The sequence below is a fragment of the Patagioenas fasciata genome, chromosome 12 (genome assembly GCF_037038585.1).
Source record: "Patagioenas fasciata isolate bPatFas1 chromosome 12, bPatFas1.hap1, whole genome shotgun sequence".
NCBI lineage: Eukaryota > Metazoa > Chordata > Aves > Columbiformes > Columbidae > Patagioenas > Patagioenas fasciata.
In genome coordinates this window covers 8,284,132-8,296,433 of record NC_092531.1, presented here as the reverse complement: position 1 = coordinate 8,296,433, position 12,302 = coordinate 8,284,132, and the positions used below count along the sequence as shown (strand labels likewise).

The 12,302-nt window shown below is 38.7% G+C and overlaps 1 protein-coding gene across 8 annotated transcripts in view; it reads left to right on the top strand.

The window, feature by feature from the left end:
* PEAK1 (pseudopodium enriched atypical kinase 1) overlaps positions 1–12,302 on the top strand; it is a 110,496-nt gene that overhangs the window by 58,678 nt on the left and 39,516 nt on the right. For 3 of the 8 annotated variants that reach the window (XM_065847502.2, XM_071813796.1, XM_065847501.2), the window contains 2 exons: positions 454–542; positions 738–879. The exons of 1 other annotated variant lie outside the window; for it this stretch is intronic. The gene's annotated coding sequence lies outside the window, so the exon portion shown is untranslated. Of the gene's footprint in view, positions 1–453; positions 543–737; positions 880–1,961; positions 2,054–12,302 lie in introns of all 8 variants that reach the window. 4 more of the 8 variants (XM_065847500.2, XM_071813795.1, XM_071813794.1 and 1 more) reach the window with 3 other exon arrangements.

Sequence of the window (12,302 nt, the reverse complement as noted above, 5' to 3'; positions counted from 1 at the left end):
TTGAGAGTAGGTAAAACAAGGTCATGTCTTTTGTGATTTACCTGAGCTACTCACGGTTCTCAAGGCAAACATTTGGCCATAGGGAATCTGTTGGACAAAAGAATGATGCTAATGTGGCCCTTGCCGCAGAGGTGGTGACAGACTGCTCTGGTAATTTTAGGTGACTGGAGTATTCTTTTGAAAGTAGACTTGAGCAGAACAGAAAGTCTTTACGCAACGCAGAAAGTCGATGTGAGCCCGAGAGTTTCTGAACAGTATCTGTCTTGTCATGATGCCTACATCAAACGTGCTGCTGTTCATCTGCTGCAGTCTCTACTGACCACTGCTTTGGGGGTGCAGGGGGGAGCAGAGCTGTGGCCTCTGGGGCGGAAGGTTTGGTGCTCATTGCTTGCCTTCGAGAGCTCATTCAGCTTGCTGACCTGGCAGAAAATGACGCTTCCTCCCCATCTGCAGGTTGATTTGCTGCAGTTTGAAAGCTGAGTTGGTGCAGAGGTGTCAGAACAGCAGAACCAGTGCAAGAGAATCGCTGAGGGGACATGAAGGTGAGCATCTTCAATTAATTTCAGTTTGCAAATGTCTTACAGACACAAGGGCCTAAAGCAAGTTAAAAAACCAAACAGCTGATAGATAAAGGTGTGCAAGTTAAATTCCTCCTTTATTAAATATTCTCATAGGTAGTAATATTTGCCTGTGTCTCTTACTGATTACCTTCCTATCCATCTGCATTTTCTTTTCAGATTTAGATCTGTTCAGACAGGCATCTCCAGCAGTGGCTGTGCAGATATCTCTGAGCTGCATTTAGAAAATGTTTTTACAATGTGGTCATATAAGTGTTGCTACTCAACTTTCTGCATGTGAGCAATCATTCTTCAAACACAGGTAATTAGTGCATAAGAGCACTTTAAGTGTTGTGAATCTGAAGTGTAGAATATACACACGAGAAAATAAATTTTATTTAGTGTGCTGAAATAAACTGCTTCAATTTTCCTTTGTGCCCTGGATTACATTTTTAATAGAGAATTAATATACATTTTGCTACTTCAACAAGAACTTTACTGAGCTACTCCTGTGAAAGTTATATTCTCCAAGCACAGCATTTAGAATCACAGGTTCTGGTTATTGACTGAAAGTAAGTCTCTTAATGCTCAATATCTAGATAATTTCCTTGAAACTTTACTGTGATGACTTTGGAAAAACAGCTGAACAGATAAGTAACTGTTATCCACATCAGTATGTCCTTAACTGTTTCAGCTCTAGCCATAAATCACACTGTAGTTTGATGTTAGTTACATCAGCCTAGTAACCAGCTGTGCGCAAAGGGAGCTGATGAACTGTCCTCCCGCAGTTCCCACAGGCCAGCCCTCTCCTCCCGTGTGCCTGGCCTGGCACTTGGCCACAGGAAAGGGAGGCCGAGGGGACCCGTTCAGTTCCTTCCCTTCCCACCTAAGTTCCCTTTCTTCAGTTTTGTTTTCCAGCAGGGGATTTTGCTGCGTGGTCCCATAAGCAAAATGCAGGCACAGCTGAGCAGTGGCTTGTAACATTAAACATTAAATACACAAATACAGAACTACCACAGGTTTCACTGTGTTTATAGACCACATAGCCACAGTGTCTATTTAGCATGTTTATGTTTCAGTGGTTTACAGTGGTATGTTTTCCAAGCACATTAAAAGAGAATTCAATTACCATGACAAAACATTAAAGGTACAACTTGCAACAAAATCCAGGAGCTCTTCAAAACTTCCTTAGCTCTACATTGTGGTTCATGAGCTGATTAATCCTACAGTGACCCTACATTCCCAACTGCCTCACCTCATGCGGAAGTTAAAGTGTATATCTTGCAGGTGGTGTTACAAAGGTTTATGTCACGTTCCAGTATGAAGAATAATGTTTCATAATTGTTTGGAGTTGAACGTTGACTGCAATAACGACTAACCTTCTTTCTGTACTGGTTTGCACAGCAGAAATGGCTTTTGTGTTGAAACGTGATTGGAGTACACCAGAATGTTCAATGCATCATTTTAATGGTACTCTCAAAAGGTCTAGTATCTCGGTATGTTATTATCTCAGACTCTCCAGTTGTTGTTTCTTATTTAAATGTCCTATCTCGCATGAGATTTAATGTAATTAGAACCAGCCTGTGGAAAAATCTTTTTCTATTATGTCCCAGCTATTGTTCCAGTCAAGATGGTAAAGCAAATCAAACAGGATATAATGAAAATGATAAAACCATTTGCAAGAGGCAGTTTTCCTGAGGGAGGTAGAAGGCAGCACCACTTCTCATTTTGCTTTGTTTCTAGACATGGGCTGCGTCTGAAATAACTCCACCTAGACTTGTTCGATACACCTGAGAGCAGGCACGGGTACATCTGACACCAATCTGACTTGGCTGATACAAAAGGGAACCAACGGTACCATAGCAATCAGCCTCTTCTGCTAGTAATGTTGCTTTACCACCCTGTTCCACACTCGGCTTACTTCCCAGCTGAGCTATGTGTAAGGGAGTTGGGTCTACATTGATAAGCATCTCCTTAGATGATTTTTTTTTTTTATTCCTCTAGCGATAGCGATGTCTGGAGTGTAGTATCTGAGAAGATACTGCAGAGGTATTTATATCCAAAGCTATAGTGTAAGGTGTGTGTCTCAGACAAGAAGTGATGTTCCTGGTACAAAAGGGCAGGTAAAAGTACCTCAAAAGCAGAGAGTGGGTTATCTTGGGCTGACTTGGAAGCAGGATCACAGCAAGGCAGGGGCTCTAAGCTGGTCCCTCATGCAGTCTCTGCTTCTGTGATTTCAGATGCGTTTAAGCTTTTGTATTAGATTTATAATTTTATGTCAAAGCTGTTTCTGGAGTATCTTTCTCTTTTGTGCACAAGCCACTTGTGAACAGGCTTTTGTATTTTCAGCATGTATTACAGTAATCTATATTAATTCACAGTAGTGTTGATAAACTTAAAACCAGAGAGGCTTAATCAAGAGGCTGCATGCCATAGAATCCAGTTAGAAATGCAGTGCTTTCAAGGGGTGATGGCAGGGTTTTCAGTCTTGCTATTTTAGCTCTCAACAGCTGTGTATCGATGGATTGTATTCCCGCGTTGCACAAAGCTTTGCCATTGCAAGGCAGCCCCAGTTATCTGGTTTGTCTTTGACAATGGGGTTTGCAAAATGCAGAGAAGTAGAGCCAACTAAATCTCTCTTCATACAAATGTCAGAAGCAACAGATCAATCTCATTTTTCAAAAGCTGATGACACAAATTCAAATAATTGAAATTTAAATTCTCAAAATTCAAATTCAAGTAATTCAAATGATTAAAACAACCCATTAGTTTAGTACCAACAAACTATTTAAAACTGCACATGAAATTAAACAAAAAATCTACCTGAAAAAATTCTTTAGTTTGTAAGTTTCTGGTTTGGGTGCTGTCTGGTCTATAGAGCACTCGTCCCACAAGTTTGTCTGTTCTGTTTCCTGGAGCCCTTTGGAACTGAGGAAAAAGTAATTTCTTCCTCTCCCCTTCCCCCCATTCCTTTTTTGTAAAGAGATTATTAAATGCTTACAGTACAAATGCTGCACATGAATATTTATAAGAACTTGTATAACATTTAGCAAGGCAGTGCTTCATGGCTGTCTCTTTCTGAATGCACATAATAAAGCACCCATAATTTCTTTGAAGCCGCACTTGCTCTTTGTTAATTAGATAGCAGATTGGTAGGAACCACAGGTTCCTCAGGGCTGCAGTTGTTGGTGATGACAAAACATGGAGATCATTGCCGCATTCCCTCCTTTTCTGTTAAAACACTTGTGTTTAACATTTAATAAGAATACTTTTTTTTTTTTTTAATGCATCATTTACATTTAAGTTGCAGAAAATTGCTTGGTAGAAATCTGTTACCTGCGTTGGATAAATACCTGTTTTTCTGCGTTTATACTTCGGTCCTGGAAGAAAGAGAGTTAAATGTCCTTTGCTTGAAATACTAAGGCTGTGGAACAGTTGAGTGGCCCTGGAGCACACCCTGCAAACCACTTGCAAGATCCTTCTCTTAATGCAAATAGTGTTTTAGTCTCCACTTCTTCCTCTGCATATTGTCTCTTAGTAATAGTCCATCCTGTGAATACCTAACAGTACGTATAATGCCTCAAAGTGTAATGCAACCATTACTAAAAAGCAAACGGAACTAGTAGCTGTTAATAGCAGTATTTATCCCCTTGACATCCTTAAAGGATTTTGATCAGATTAAGCACATGAGCAGTCTCAGGAGAGGAGAAAGAAAAGAGACTTTAGAAAGAGGCAGAAGGGAGGGGGAATAGAGTTTGTTGAATTTATCAAAGCAGAAGATAATTTTAGAACTGGGTTTGGAAGTTCCTTGCTTACAACACAATTATGTATTATAAAAACTGCTGTAAATTGCATGTGCTAGTGTCCACAAAGTTACTGTATATTACTTGAAGATTTACAATGCTTATATGAAAGCTCATTTGTATTTCCTGTACTGGACATTATTTATTGGTACTTTGTAAAAGATGCGTAGGTCCGCATGACTGCAGGTATTTCAGTAAATAAGATACAAAAATACTTCCTTCCAAAGTTCTACAGCCAACGACTGTTGCTGCTTACATTCACCATGGGCTACATTTCTGCTTTGAACATTTTGAATGGTGCGGTGGTGAAATGTTCCCCACGGTAGTGTTGGTACAGCAGACCCACCGTGAAAGCAACACTGGGAATTGTTGCTGTTATCAAACCATTGCTGTGGGCAAAGCTGTGTAATGTCACATGGAGCCAGCTGCAACAGCTATCCAGAGCTGGCTGGCTGGGTTTTAGTGTCACATTGTGAGCTGCATCATCATGGGCGGGTTTCTGTAGACATACGTTTTAAACATTCAGTAGGTTTCCATCTTTCACTGGATTAAACTGGCTGTCTAAAATATTTTCCTGGGATTCGTTACTAGTATAGCTTTTTCATTTCCTTTTTCATAATATCTTCTCGGATTTCAGTCCTCTTTTATCTGGTCACACTTATTTTAGCTTTCTGCCTGCGATGTTTGTTTCTTATATAGACTGCAACCTGAAGATCTCTGTTGTGTGTGTTTATAAATATATATAGTATACATATACTATGTATATTATATACTTTTCTGCTACTAGAATATGCAAGCTCTACAGGTGTATTTATTTGACTTTAACCCCTGAACTACTACTATGCTTAACTTTCAGATAGTGATTTTAATTTTTTTCCCTAATCTTTTGGGCCCAGCAATTTTTAGAATCACTTTCATGATCTGAAAAGGAGAGCAGAAAGAGACAATATCAACAAGCAGTTTACATTTCAATTACAGTTGGATCCTTGCGGTATTACATTTATCCTCGTATACTACAATAATAATATGCAAGGAAAATAATACTCTCAGTTATGCTTTAGTTCCATTTGTGAAACTCTTCAGCCACATGATACATAAACTTTGAAAGTGTAGAACTCAAAACTTGGTAACCGCTGTAAGAAAAGCAGGTACCCACCTGAGATCGGAGTATGTTTAGCAGCAGTAGCAATGCTGAATCTTGGTATAACAATCCAGTGGTTGCATCTACAACAAAACGAAGGTGTTGTCCACATCGCTGTGGGATAATGTCAAATCCAGCCAAACAGTTTTTAAAAATTTTAATCCTTGGACAATAGTAACTGCAAGAGTTTTTGAATCATGTTCTCCATAGGGAAGATTAAAATGTGACTTAAAAAAAATAGTTTGACAGCTCTTACTAATTTCTTTATTTACCCTTTATCTTTACAGTGTAAAAATAAAGTGTGCGATAGGAAATTAATAGGAATACCAAGGAGTATTTTGAGACTTTGCTTTGTCTCTGGATCGTAGCGTAGTAAAGGTTCACAGAGATTTCAGGCAGAATTTGACTTTTACAAACCCTCAAACTAGTTGTTCCATCACACCCTTTAGAAATGCTCACTCAAGTCGTGAACTTGCTGCCATAGCTTCATCTTTCTTAAAACTAGTTCCTCCAGAACGGTTCCATGGCTGAAAGTGAATGCACGGGCACTATGAGGAATTCGCTTTTTTCCTTCTTTATCTCGGCACTGCAGACATTAAAGATGATGTTTCCTAATTTCAGCAAGCAGCTATCTCATTATCTCTGTGAAGTCTCTCTTCTGCTTTTTTCCTTTGCAGTTATTTCCCCAAGTTTTAGCATGTAATTAAAAAATACAGTGGCTGAAGAGTAAAAGCTGGATTTTTCCAAATGCTGTTACTTGTAAAATGTAATATATCGCCCACACATCCCAAGGCAGTGATTGAAGATCTAGTCTAATTTGTCTTACTTGAGATTTAAGCGAAATCATCTGCTGAGTGTTTCAGACTATCTTTGTGCATTACGATTCATCCAGACTTTGCTGAAAAGAAAAATGTGAAAATAAGACATGGTTAATGTACCGGTCTTTTATGTCTGGAGAACAAATTTAACATAGGACATTAGAGATACAGGCCTACAGCCTATCTTCTGACTACACAATGCTAATTATCATTATGAAACCGTCCTTTTGTTAATCATGTTGAATTATATCAGTCTAGGAAGAGTTCTCTGCTGGAACACTAGTGCGGTGTGTTGGTTCTGAGCCGCATTTGGCAGGGGCACAGCCAAAGCACGGCTCCTGTGGTGTCCCTGCTGTGCCCCTGCGTCTTGCCACCAGCCAGGGGACACCCTGGGGTCAGCTCCCTCGCAGGGGGATCTGCGGGGCGCTTCCATGTTTACGAAGGCAATACCTTGTCTTGGCAGAAGTAGAGGGGAACATGAGGAGAGGTTACGTGAAGCTGCTCTTGAGCACTGGTGTACTCTGAGAAAGGCTGTTAGCCTGTTTGTGTCTTTCCACTTTTCTCTTTAGTTTTCCTGTCCCTCTAATACCACATGAAAGTAAATTATTTTGCTCTCTACAGAAAAAAAAAAAAAAGGAGAAAAAAATTCTTTTATGTAGCAAAAATTATTGTATTGATATGTATGAAAACCTGCACAGTGCAGAGCAAATCTGCTCTGGTTTCTCAGCAGACTTGTATGAAGCAACACAGGGGCCAAGTCTGACAACTGCATACAGAGGTGATAAGCAGCTATTATTGTATTTCATCACTTTTTTAATTTACATACTGCATTCTGGTATCCAAACATAGTTTTGCTGCCTTTATTGGGTTGAACTTATTGCAATTTCTAGGACAATTAAGGCTTTGAGATCACTGTTAACGTACTTGGTTTCAACAAAAGGCTTTTTAAAGCAACCGACTTAGAAAAGCTGACACCTTCCTCAGTGATTGCTATATGATAAATTATTTGAGTAGGGGGTACTTAAAACAGCCATAGAAGGTGAAGTTAGCAGTGGTTAATTTTCTGGTTATGCCAAAAATATTTCTGCAAATCTCTGTGGAAATCCGAAAAACTAAACATTCAATCTTTATGAAATTACTCAGACTGTTTTTTCTATTGAATAACTGCTTGATAGTATTTCTAACCAAAAAGGCTTGCTCTAAAAATAGTTTTAAAAATAAAACACAAGTTCATTGTATTTGCAAAACCACGTCCTCTTTTCCTCATATCTCTGTAAGTCTTCGTTCCAAATGCTGAACTCTGCTGAGCTGTGGGTAGGTATCTTCATTATCAAGTACACAAAACGCAAAAATGTGTTTTAAATATAGCATGTTTTAACTTAATGTCATATTTTGCTATGTTGTTATTAAGAAACTAAAATTATGAAAATACAGTATATATTATGTAATTAGGCCTGCCTATAGGTGATAGGTCGGAACTGATGGTAAGTAGGAGGTTGTTACTGAGTTGGCATGGGGTGCTACCTATTAATCTTTGTCCTAAAATTAGTCAAGGTTTTTTTATGAGTAGTCTGAAAGAAAATGTAAATAGGGAGATCAGGAAATTGGAAAGCATCATCGTTGTTTTCTCTTTAACTTCAACACTAGTAAAGAATAATATCTTCAACCCTCTGACTTACAGCTCATCACTCATTTCATTGCTGTGGCTTATAACTGCAGATTAAAATTTCTTGCATTCATCATGCCTTGTAAAGAAGCTTATTGGGATGAATAAATGACACACTAATTAGAAGAGTAGGCCAAGTGAGAATAAGCTGCTTGAACTATCTTTGGCCAAAAAATTACCTGTAGCTAGTTGCCCAAGATTATCAAAGAGATCCTCAAATGAGGCTGTCTCTCTTTGATCATAGATGCAAGGAACAAGGCAAAATGACTGCAGCAAGTGGCAGGCAGGGGGAGCAGATGGTTGCTGTGGAATGGGAAGCTGGAGGAGTTTTTACAGAGATTCAAGCCCTTTCCAGGCAGTTGCTCTGCAAAGCAGTGGATTGGATATCAGTGTGTGGCTTATTTGTATTTTCCACGATAAACCAGTAATGCCTGTGACTTCAAAGGTTAAATTGTTTATGTTAGTTGTAGAGAAAAATCCCTTTTATATAATTTGTCATCTTATCCTGATTTTTCTGTTTTGTAGTATAACATTCAAGCAGTACTAATCTTTTGTAAGACTTCCATCTGACTTCTTCACCTTTGTAATTACACTATCCTACCCTCATGGGTTGCTGCAGATTTGTATGGATCATTGCGAGATACGCGCCCCAAGTAGTTTGTAGCCCGAGGTGCCAGTTGCCCAATATCAAACATGATTGTGTAGTCATCAAAAGAACACAGAGAATGTTTCCAGGGCTGAGCTATAAGCCTGGCACAAGAATGACAAAACAAAGTGTGGGAGGAGAAGATAAAGGCCTTAACATTGGGAGACAAAGGGATATGCATATTATTTCACCATTTAGTTATTTTTGCTATATTAAACTAAAAGCACTGAAAGAGTAGTATCTGATAAGAAGCAAAGATATAAATTTTGAGAAAGGCCTTGCGAAAGGAAGGCTTATATAGGTAAAACCCTAAACAAAAGATAGATCCCATACAGTGAAGTGGCAGAACGGGATCTGTGGGCGCGGAGAGGTGGCAACTGGTGCCCCATTTCAGGAGTGCTCAGGGGGAGCTGCCTGCAGCACTGCCCTGGCCCCACACTGCCCAGACCTCCTAAACAGCCAAGAAAGGAATCATCTGCCAATGAGCAAATTTTCTTCTCAACTCCAATAGTTAATGCTTTGTTTAAACCCTGAAAATGGAAGCTTTGGATTTACCCCAGCTAATAGAACCATCAATGTCTCATCCCATGTATAAATGTCAAATCATGTTTTCTGAATCCAGCTGACCTCTTGGTCTCGGTGCCAGCTTGTTTCAGCAAGTATTTTATACGGAATAAATTTCTTTTTACTGCTTTAAATGTTACGCTTTTTTTTTTTTTTGAGACAGACACTAAATGGGAACACCCAGTCTATCTTCTTTATGTGACGGATCATTTAATATAATATGATTTTATTTGTCTCAATTCTGAAGTAAACTATCCTAATCTTTTTGTTTCACTTAATATGGAAAGCTTCTGATCCCTTAAAAAAATTTTGTGGTTGTTTTATGCTGCTTTTCTTCCTGAGATGTCATAAATAGAACAGAACACAATATTCAGTAAATCATCATTGATTTTCTTACACCGAAAGCATGTAATCTGCTGGCTGCACCATTTGCATGTCCTGCAGTTAGTAACTGTGAGGACTTCTTAAAAACTTTAAAGAAAATGGTGCCATTTCTCTTTTGCGCATTGTTCCATTTGGTAGGAAGAAGAGCAAGTTTTTATCACAGAAGGTGTGATAAGACAGAAGCCTGCCTTGTTCACACTCCATGCTGTGCTGGATCTCATGCTAAGGGGCCACACAATATTAAGTGGAGCTCAGCCACCTGGTTCTCAAGTTTCTCCACAGCTCTTGGCTTTACACAGCCCAGTACTACTGTGCTGTTGCTCTTAATTGATCAGTGATGTTTAATATCTCCTTTATTATAGTGGCTGATAGTGTTTTTTGTTAAAACTTAATTCTCTCAAGTCTTTACTTAAAACTCATAAGGATCTTGTGGAGGGGGTTGAGACTGATGGACCCATCCTCTGGCTTCTCTGCAATGCGTTTTATCTTCTGGATTACCACTCACCTCTTACACAGGCTGCAAGCCACTAATTCGCTCATAAATTACCCGCATCTCACAGTACAGGCTTTTGTTTGTCTTCGGTTACTTTTTAGTGAGATCCTTCCTATCCTTTCTAAGATTATTTTGGTATCCACAAGTCACTTTCCTAAACTGAAATGAATGTATTTTTGGCAATTGTGGGTTTTGCTGCGTGAAGGGTTCAGCATAAAGATCTTTGGAGCCAGAGGTCGCAGCAGTCCAAGGGAGAGAGTTTTAAGTAAATTGGAGTTGCAGAATTGATGGGTTCAATAACACCGTGATGATACACGCTGTTTGCATTCTCAAGCTGTGCTCAGCAGAAGAATAACCACAACCGTTCCTGGGTTTTGTAACTATAGAAGCAGTGTAATGTTTTTCAGGTCTTTCATTGTTGTTTATTGTGAATACATTCTGGAGAGGTTTAGTAAAGGTTTTCTAAAGCGTATTCTTCTAGATGTTTTTGTGTGCTAAAGCAACAGGAAAAAAATTTCAAAGGGCAGGATTTCAAGTGAGCCCTGGAAAGGTAAATCAAGGATAATGAGATTGGTCAAGGTATAGTCATACCAGTACATTTTTAATATGCTGTGAAGGGCTTAATTCTTGTAATTTGGCTAAAATAGAGTTGGGACAAACTTAAATGCACTGAAATCGAGGATATTTTTTAAAATTATCATTATCATGCTTGTTCCTGTCAACTGATGCGCTTACCCTTAATTTGCTGATAGATCTGGCAATGTTGTATGCAGCCCTTTTTAGGAAGCAAGGTAAACAAACTATTTATGAGCCTGGCTTATCTTACTGGGTTTTTCTCAGCTAATTTTCTGTGCAAATAAAAAGTATTCCTAAAGAATATACTGAATATCTGAATTATCATTACAAAACAATCATACATGTCTGAATGGTCATTATAAATGTAAATTTTATTAAATGCTAAATTATGGGTTTTTTTCCAAAAGGATAAAAAATACTTTAATAGTTTTCTCCAGTTAAGAATCCCTTCTTATGTGAACTCAGAAGAGTTCATATTCAGATACATGCCTTGACTGGGCTACTGGGCCTGAACACCAAATGTGAGAGCTCATACTTATTATTGCATTTTGTGTTCTCAATGTGGCGATGCAGAATCTAATCAGATTACCTGGGCAGATCCTGAGGATATTTCTTGCCTTTTCCCTGCTCTGTTTGGGTTGGGTAAATTGTAAAGAAATGCCTGTTTTCTTCTGAAGCGTTACAGATTGTCTAGCCCTAGGCACTTTTTTGCTCCAGTTCGTTGGTTATTTCTATCGTATTTTATTCTTATAGGTTTTAGGTAGAAAAAACATTCAAGGGTTTCCTTCACTCACTTAGTTTTATGAAATATTTATGTAATTTAAACTCTTTTTTTAAATGAGAGAACATAAAACCAGGAATGGTTTAAGTTGTTTCATACCATCTTGCAGCCAGGTTGCATTAGGTGTTTTTGGGTATTTGGGGTCGAAGTGGTTCTGTTGTCCTTTCCATCCATCCTACCTCTTCTGCCTCAGCAGCACAGTGCCTGGTACTGAAGAGTGGCTCCAAAGGCAGTTGGCAACTTCTTAGTTGAGGTCATTGCCTCCTCAATTTCCACTGCAGACTTATTGCATTTTCTGCAGAACTGTCGTTTTATGGCCTTGGACGATCACCAGCGTACTTGGTTCTGACTGGAAGAAAAACCAGAACAGAACAAAACAAAGCACTGTCTGCAACAAGATAGAACTTTTTTAACAGAAATGAAAAGACCTAGCATTTATGGAAATTTCTATCTGTGCTATCTGCCATAGTTACAGCTCTGGCTTGTTATAACAATATGATATTTGGTGAATATTCGTCCACTTTGGGAAGAAAATTGTGGCAGTCCATAATGCTGTTTGTTACTATTTACTTTCACATTTTTTCCTGTCATACCTTGTGTGAGGTGCTGTGACTGAACTGGGCACCACACTTAAGAGTCAGGGTCTATTTCTTGATCTCTCACCAAACTGTGAGTTACCATTCCTCTCTACAAAATTCTATATTAAAAAATGCTCACTGACCATCATGAAGTGCTGCAAGATCTGTGAGTGCTACTTACATTTTTTAATATTGATATTTAGCTTTTATTTCCAAACTCTGCTGCGGTACTATATAGCACTTTTTTTCTTTCTTGATTTACATTTCATTAATAAGCACCACAAGATTACCCAAA